The sequence below is a fragment of the Orycteropus afer genome, unplaced genomic scaffold, assembly GCF_000298275.1.
Source record: "Orycteropus afer afer isolate SDZICR_OR568_19922 unplaced genomic scaffold, OryAfe1.0 scaffold00396, whole genome shotgun sequence".
Lineage (NCBI taxonomy): Eukaryota > Metazoa > Chordata > Mammalia > Tubulidentata > Orycteropodidae > Orycteropus > Orycteropus afer.
Window position 1 is genome coordinate 257080 of NW_006921983.1, and position 9172 is coordinate 266251.

Sequence of the window (9172 nt, forward strand, 5' to 3'; positions counted from 1 at the left end):
CCACTCCTTGGAAGGAAGATTGGGCAATCTACTTCTGTAGTGATACTGCCACGGAAACCCAAGGAGGCGTCACTAAGTCAGATCCGGCTCACCAGTAGTGAGGTGTTTTTTTTTTTTTTTTTTTCAGTGGGCCAGGAGCAAGAGGCAGAGCTGAAGCCCAAGTCTTCACCCAGCCCCTAGAGCCCGGCACTTTGAACTTGAACTTCTAGCCTCCAAAACTGTAACAGAATAAACTCCTGTTTGTTAACGCCATCCCATTTGTGGTATTTTCTGTTAGAGTGGCACTAGGTAACCAAAACACTTGGTGACAGGTCAATTCATCACATCACAGGCAGGACTATAAAAGTGAGGAAAAGACAATGATTAGGGTACATCCCATTTGAAGATTTAAAAAGGTTACAGAGTTGGTTCTGGGGCTTGACCACCTGGCTGCATGGGGGTCAGGTTATGACTTATGACTATGTGGCCCTGAGTCATAGTCACAAGGTAGCTACAAAGAATACCAGGACCCCGATCTTTAATTTAAATTAGATAATATTCAGCTATTTTCAATAAATCATTAAGGACACACCCAGGCAAGTTCCCCAGTTCTTTGTGGAGCATAATCTACTTTCAATCACACTCTTCCTGAGGGCAAACTGTCCCACCCACAGTTTGTCCCAGACCTTTCTAAATATAGTCACATTGCTGGATTAGTGGTCAGAAAGAACTCAAATGGCTCTGAGCTTATTTCAAGACTAAAAATGGGTTTAGGGCTTCCACTATAGACTGCAGCCTTCCACTAACCAAGTGCTTTAGCATTTAAGATCAAACACATCTCTGAGCATATTCCAGCTGCAATTACTAAAATTATTATTTGACATCTTTAAATCTAAACTCAGTCCATTCATATGTAGTACTCTGATCAGTATGCCATTGGGATGACATCTTTTAAATATCTTTGCAATGAAAATGTTGTTAATAAGAAAAATATAGGCTAAGAAGAAGGCACCATAAAAAAAGAATTAGTTATGACACTAATAACTGAGAAGTGGGGGGAAAAAAAGAGGAACATGAAGTTATGTTACTTGCTAAGGAACAGTGATGTATCTGTGAAAAGGATCACACTCCAAATGCCTGCATATATATGGGAGGATGATTGTGAAAACTGATACTTAAAGTAGAGGAATAGGTGGCTGGGTAGATGGAGAGATACACACGTGAGAAAAGAAGGATTTGTCTTCTTTTCCTGAGGTCTTGGGGAGGCACAGAAGCCTATTGATCACATGTTGTTGTTGTTATGTCCTGTCGAGTCAGACCTGACTCATAGTGACCCCTCCTTGAGTTTCCGAGGCAGTATCACCAGGGAAGTAGATTGCCCAACCTTCCTTCCTAAGAGTGGGTGGTGGGTTTGAACAGCCAGCCTTCTGGTTAGACTTAGGCACTACACCACCAGAGCTCCTCGTAGGAGATCAGAGAACTGAATTATAGCAGTGGGCTCAGGCCCATTAACTTTTTTTGCCATGTCAGGCAAGTGATTAACCTCTCTGCACCCTAGCTTTCTCACCTGTGAGGTAAGGCTAATTCACTCCCTGTCCCATTCATAGAAGGTGTAAGTGGATAAAAGAAGACATGTCAGCAGAATGAGGTTTCTGAGTTCCTTGGAGAAATAGAACTATTTAAATACAAAGTACTACTTCACCAATTTTTCTGCCTTTGGCTAGATGCAGTTTGCGTATTAGCTATTAAAAGCTTCTCTCTCTAGGATTCACACCTGAGGTTTCTGTGTATGCTGAGTATATTGCCCTCTCACCCCAGCTCACTTATATGACTTTAATTATACCTTTACACAGATCCACAATCTTTGCCCTCAAGTCATGTATTTATCTCAAGCTTTGAGATAGCTATGCCTGTACTCCTCTTTGCCATTAATAACTAAATATATCAAACCTACTCCATTTTTCCCATTATCACAAATATATATATTGAGGTTTCAGTGGAGCTGAAATGTTCCTAAATACATCATTCACCTACATTCCTGAAACTTGAAACTATGAAATATGCTTATAATTATGAATTATAAAACAGATAGATAGCTCCTAAATTATAAAATTTAAATTCATAACACAAGCACACAATGGGGAAAATGAGAGAAAGTTAAATCAAAAAGTCCATCATTTCTCAATTTAAAACACTTAGAGAAGTGTTTTTTATACTTTAAACCAAAGAACAAAACAAAACAAGAAATCCAAACCCATTGCTGTGGAGTTGTGAGGCTGAGGCCGGAGTCCTAATAGCCTCCAGGGAAATCTTTAACCAGAAACCTTTTAGTGTCAGGGATCCTAACAAGTCTTTTAATGTTGGGGATTCTAAACACTCCTCAGGGCTTTTATCTACCCTCCGGACTCAGAAGGTATCAGAGATTTCCTCCGGACTCAGCATGCATCAGAGAATTCCTACGGATTCAGCGCGTATCAGAGATTTGCTTGGCTCCTGAAGTCTCCCACATACCGGGGCTCTGCATCCTCCCTAGATAATAATTCCTTAAGTAGACTTTGGAGCCGGGGGATTCCAACACGTTCCCCAACATCTCAGATCTCTGCCCTAAACCCCTCAGCAACAACCAATCATCTGTACCCCTTTGCCCTGGTGCTACTCCACCCTATATTTGCCTATAAAAATGTGATTGTAAAGGAGCACGAGGTCTTTTGCTAAGGCCACTACGTTGGCAAAAGCAGGGGCCCTAGCTCGAGCTAACAAATAAACTGTCCTTTTGCATTTGCATTGTCATGTGTTGGCAAATTCCTCGCGCCGAACAACTCCTTCATAACCTGGGCCCAACAGAGTCAATTCCTACTCATAGGAACCCCATGAGTTTTATACTTTATTGAGCATAAAAATCACCTAGCATAAGAAAAGATACTCAACTTCATTAGTACCAGGTACCATTGAGTTGACTTCAATTCAAGTAACTCCATGTATGTGAGACTAGAACCATACTCCATAGGATTTTCAATGGCTGATTTTTAGAAGTGGATCACCAGGCCTTTCTTCCAAGGTGCCTCTAGGTGGACTGGAATCTCGAACTTTTTTGTTACAACCCAAGAGCCTTAACTGTCTGCACCACCAGAAAATGCAAATCAAAACAACAATAAGATATCTCTTCACCCCCACTACAATGACTATAATCAGAAAAACAGAAAATAACAAGTGTTGGAGAGGATGTGGAGAAATTGGAATCTTTATGCATAGGTGAAGGAGTTCTGGTGGTGCTGTGGTAAGGCATTTGGCTGCTAACCAAAAGGTAGGTGGCTCAAACCCACCAGCTACTCCACAGAAGAAAGATGAGGTAGTCTGCTTCCCCAAAGACTTACACCCTTCAAAACCCTGTGGGAGTTGCTATGAGTTGGAAGCAAAGCAATAACAGTGGGTTTGGTTTTAGTTTGGTTTCTACATCAGTGGGAACGTAACATGGTGCTATGGAAAACAATTTGGCAGTTCTTCAAAAAGTTAAACATAGAACTTCCAGTAAGATGGAGGAATAGGCAGACAAGGGACAGAGATCCTCTTCAACAAAGAAAAGAGGAACCAATTGACAGAGATACAGAAGATAATCCTGGAGCCCTGAGCTTTGAAAGGAACTATACATAAGTGGATTAGGCACCAACTAGTGGAAAAACCTGAATGAAAACAGTGAATACAGAGAAGGCCAGAGCTGCAGACTATCAGCTACTCTGATGGGACCAACAGCCTAAATATTTCCAAGTGATGTTGGGACCTGAGAATTGACCTAAAGATCAGCACTGGTCACCAGGGCTGAAGGGACAACTGCACTGGTGGCCTATGACTAAGAAGGGAAACAGCAAGGAGGGAGACAACCTGAGCTGTGGACTTTCCACTGTCCTGAGGGTGCAGCCATTTTAAATGTTTACAAGTGCCAGCCATTTTTTATTTTAAAGTGACAGCATTCTCATTTGGATTCCAGGGGCCTAAGAATAGGCTCTGTTTGCCAAGGACTGAAAGGGACATATGAGAGGCTGACAACAGGAAAGGAGACAGGTGGTGAATATGTAAGTGCTGTCAACTAGTGCAAACATACAATCACCAATTAAATATAAACACAAAAACATCACAATGCCTTGGAGACAACAAAGCATCACAGTCCACATAAAGAAGAAAGCTAAAGCAGGAGAAACAAGGGACTAGGATGCAGACCCAAAACACATCCCAGAGGAATATGCAGCATTGGAACCCCCTGATAAGGAATTCAAAAGAATTATATTTAGGTATCTTCAACAAATTGGGAGGCAGATCATGGAAAACACTGACAAAATTAAGGAAAACACAGACCTAACCCTAGAACAATTTCAAAAGAGAATACAAGAACAAAATGACAAAATAAATGAAAAATTAGAACTGATACAAAATCTACACACAGAAATCCAAAAGATTAATACCAAATTTTCAGAAATAGATGAGACATTGAATGGGCAAAGGAGTAGAATTGATGCAATGGAAGACAGAATTAGTGAGATTGAAGGCAAATACCTGAATACTTCTTGGGAAAGGGATCAATAAGAAAAAAGATCAAAACAAAATGAAGAAAGCCTAAGGTTCATGTGGGATATCATCAAAAGCAATAACCTATGTGTAACTGGAATTCCAGAATAGTAAGAGACAAATAAAACCACCGAGAAAATTGTCAAAGATTTGTTGGAAGAGAATTTTCCTGGTATGATGAAAGATAAGAATATATCCATTGAGGGAGTCCAACAAATCTCAAACAGGATAGACCTCAAAAGAAAATCACCAAGACAGATCATCATCAAACTCACCAAAACCACAGACAAAGAGAGAATCATGAAAGCAACATGGGAAAAACCAAAAGTTACCTACAAGGTGCAACCAATAAGACTAAGCTCAGATTTCTTGGCAGAAACCATGCAGGCAAGAAGACAATGGGATGGTATATATAAAACCCTGAAGGAGAGAAATTTCCAGCCAAGAATTATGTACCCAGCAAAATTGTCCTTCAAATATGATGGTGAAATTAGGACATTTCCAGATAAGCAGAAATTGAGGGAATTTGTTAAAACCAGACCAACCTTACAAGAGATGCTAAAGGGAGCCCTTGGACAGAGAAGCAATAACAGCCAACAACAACTGACCATTAACACACATGATGACATAATCCAGAAACAAACCCAGCTATGGAAGTATCCAAAGTAAAGAAGTCTACAAGATTGTAAACAGGGAACCAGAGACATCAATTGACAAACGAGGACAACTAAATCCAAAAAGAGGAGAAAAACTGTCATTACAGAACTTCTAGACAGTATAGCAGTCAAGACAACTACAAGATAGAACAGACTGTTCTAAACTTGGGAAGAAAACTATAAATCACAGGGTAACCTCAAAGAAATATGATAAACCTTCACATCAAAATAAAAAAGAGGACCAGTAGAAATATTTAGCAAATGACTGCTAACCAGAAGGCTGGCGGTTCAAACCCACCAGCCACTCCTCGGAAGGAAGGTTGGGCAATCCTACTTCCGTAGTGATACTGCCTCGGAAACCCAAGGAGGGGTCGCTATGAGTCAGGGCTGACTCGACGGCACATAACAACAACAAAACAATAGCAACAAAGGAAGTGATAACACAATTCATAAACAAAACAAGCTCAGCACAGAAAATTATATGGAACAAAGAAATCAACACCATGAAAAACCACATAACAAAAATGAGAGCAACAAATTCATATTGTCAATATACTTCCATAGTGATACTGCCTCGGAAACCCAAGGAGGGCTCACTATAAGTCAGGTCTGACTTGACAGCACATAACACATATCTGGCAAGAGAAAATGCATAGAAAATTCCAATGCCTCAACAGCAAAGGAATTAACAATCCAATTGAAAAGTGGGCAGAAGACATGAACAGACACTTCACTAAGGAGGATATTCAGGTGGCCAGCTAATACATGAAGAGATGCTCAAGATCATTGGCCATCAGAGAGACACAAATCAAAACAACGATGAGATACTGTCTCACCCCAGCACTGATGGCAAGGTTCAATGAGACAGAAAATAACAAATGCTGGCAGGGATGTGGAGAAATTGGGACTCTCATACACTGCTGGATGTGGGAGGGGAGTTAACACAGCAAAAAACAAACAAACAAAAATAAATTGACCCATGTCACTTTAGTGTTGTGTATTTCACTGTACATAAATTATCTTTCAATAAAATTCATTAAAAAGAAAAATTAAACATAGAATTACCATAGGACCTAGAAATTCCACTCCCAGGTACTCAGGGACTCAGATATATGTACACCATTGTTCATTACAACATTATTCACAATGTCCAGAAGGTGGAAACAACCCAAGTGTCTATCAACAGATTAATGTATAAATAAAATGTGGTATATACATACAATGGAATGTTATTCAGCTATATAAAATGATGAAATACTTATACTGCTGCAATATGGATGATCAATCCATGGAAACGTTATGCTAAGTGAAAGAAGTCTGACACAAAAGATCATATAGTGTATGATAATACTAATATGAAATATCCAGAATAGGCAAATCCACAGAGACAGAGCAAGTTAGTGGTTTCATGAAGTTGTGGAGAAAATAGCAACAGGGAATAACTGCTTACTGCATGTGGGATGTCCTTTTAGATGAGGGATATGTTTGAAACTCAACAGGGGTGATGGTTGCAGAACAGTGTGAATGGACCACATGCCACTGAATTGTACACTTTACAACTCTTAAATGGTGAATATTATGTTAGGTGAATTTACCTCATTAAAAAAAAAAAAAAAGATTGGCAGAATACACCAATTCAGAATTCAGAAAGTTGTTAGTTAGATATTTAGTTTATTTAACAGATATAAGAATGTTTAATTTATGTATTACATCTTGAGTGGGTTTTAGTAGTTGTATTCTTCAAGGAATTGGTCCATTTCATCATAGTTGTAGAATTCATGGGTATAGAGTTGTTCACTGTATTCCCTTATTATACTTTTAAACTCTGATACCTCCTTTTGTATTCCTGATATAGGTAATTTGTTTTTTCTCTATTTCTCTTGGTCAGACTGGCAAGAAGTTGCTGAAATATTTCTTTTAGAAGGATCAGCACAATATTGGTCCCTAAAATATGGAGGTTAAAGATGTCCCAAAGCCCAACATCTCTAACATCAACTCCTCCTCCTCCCCTCAATACTCTCTATCCTGTCTTCTTCTTCTTGTTGTTATGTGCCATCGAGTTGGACCCAACTCATAGCGACCCTTCCTTGGGTTTCTGAGGCAGTATCACTACTGAAGTAGAATGCCCCATCTTCCTCCTGTCTTAGGGTTCCATATTTTGCTGTAATGTCTCATAGAACTCACAAACTGGCAAGAAAATGGTTCATGCAGTTGTGTAGGCTGGCAAGTCCCAAATCAGTGGGTCAGATGTCAGTCTGGAGGATTCTCTTCACTCACATGGTTGCAGGAGCAGAGGAACCCAAATTGGCAGGTTAAACAACTAATTGTTGTCCCAAGTCCTACTAACCAGAGCAAGAGATGGAACTTTGCCAGAGCATTCACATATACACTCTCAAGGAAACTAAGGATGGTGCCTTGAGTCATACCTTCCAGCAAGGTAGATCTCAAGATACATCCCACCCTAATCCTACCTCATCAATGCAACAGACAACTCATCCCAAAATGCAACCATAATGACAGGCATAGAGGCTAGGATTTACAATACATCACAAAATGGAGGACTATAGCTAGATGGGCCATGTTAAGCAACTCACTGCACTGCAATTTTTTTATCTCCTAATAGAACCAGCTTGGGTGGTCTGATTTTCTCTGTTCTTTTTTCTGTAATCAATGCTATTGAAATTTGCTTTAATCTCTATTATTTCCTTCCATCTTCTTGCCTTAGATTTGGTTTCTTTCTCTTGTTTTTTTAAGCTAGGAGCTTAGATTACTTATTTAAGCCGTTTTTCCTTTTCTGATGTAAGCATTTAATGCTATAACTTCCCTGTTCTGCCCTGTTTTAGCTGCATCTCCCAAACTTTGATATGTTGTATTTTCATTTATATTCAAGTCAAAATATTTCTTAAATTTCCCTTAAGACTCTCTATTTGAACTATGGTTTACTTAGAAGTGGGTGGGTTGTTTAATTTCCAAATATTTGAGAGTTTTCTAGAAAATCTTCTATTGATTTCTAGTTTAATTCCTTTATGCTCCATCAACATACCATGTATGATTTCTATTACTTTAAACTTGTTAAAGTGTGTTTCGTGGCCAGAATGTGCTCCATCTTGGTGAATGTTCCCAAATGCACTTGAGAAAATGTGTTTGGATCAACTGTTCAATAAATGTCCATTAGATGAAGTTGATTGTACTGATTTTCTGCATACTTCTATCAATTACTGAAAAAGGAGTGGAAAGTTCTAACTAAAATAATGCGTTTTTCTTTCTTCTTTTAGTTTTATTAGGTTTTTTTCTCATGTATATTGAACCTCAGTTGGATATATACATGTTAAGATTATTATACTTCTTGGAAAACTTATTCCTTTTTATGTAATGCCCTGTTTATTCCTGATAATATTACTTGTTCTGAAGTCTGCAGAGAATGCCATGGGAGTGATGGCATATCAGAATTGGTCAAAAGTTTGGAAAGAGGAGGTATGCCTGACATCTACCTCATAGGACTCAGCTTTGGGCTGTTGAGCTTGATTCTCATTCCCGCTTATCATGCCATTTCATAGTTGTTGCCATTTTTTTTTTACAGCTGGAGTAAGAAGTGGGATTTGTTGCAATGGCTCCAGACTCATGGAAGCATGAAACTTAGAAAGAGAGAGAATAAGAGAGCATGGGAAGTGAAACTTATGATTTTTAGATGGTGTGTTAGATTGGGTTCTCTAGAGAAACACAAAAACCAACAAAGCATATATATACATATATATTTGGAGAGCGTGTTCTTCCTTTTTGATTTTCAGACTCCAGGTCTTTGCACATTTCATTATAGTAATTGGCTTTGTCTACTCGAGCTGCTCTTTTAAATCTTCTGTTCAGCTCTTTTACCTTTTCATTTCTTCCATTTGCTTTAGTGATTCTCTGCTCAAGGGCAAGGTTCAGAGTCTCCTCTGTCATCCACTTTGGTCTTCTCTTCTTTTCTTGTCTTTTTA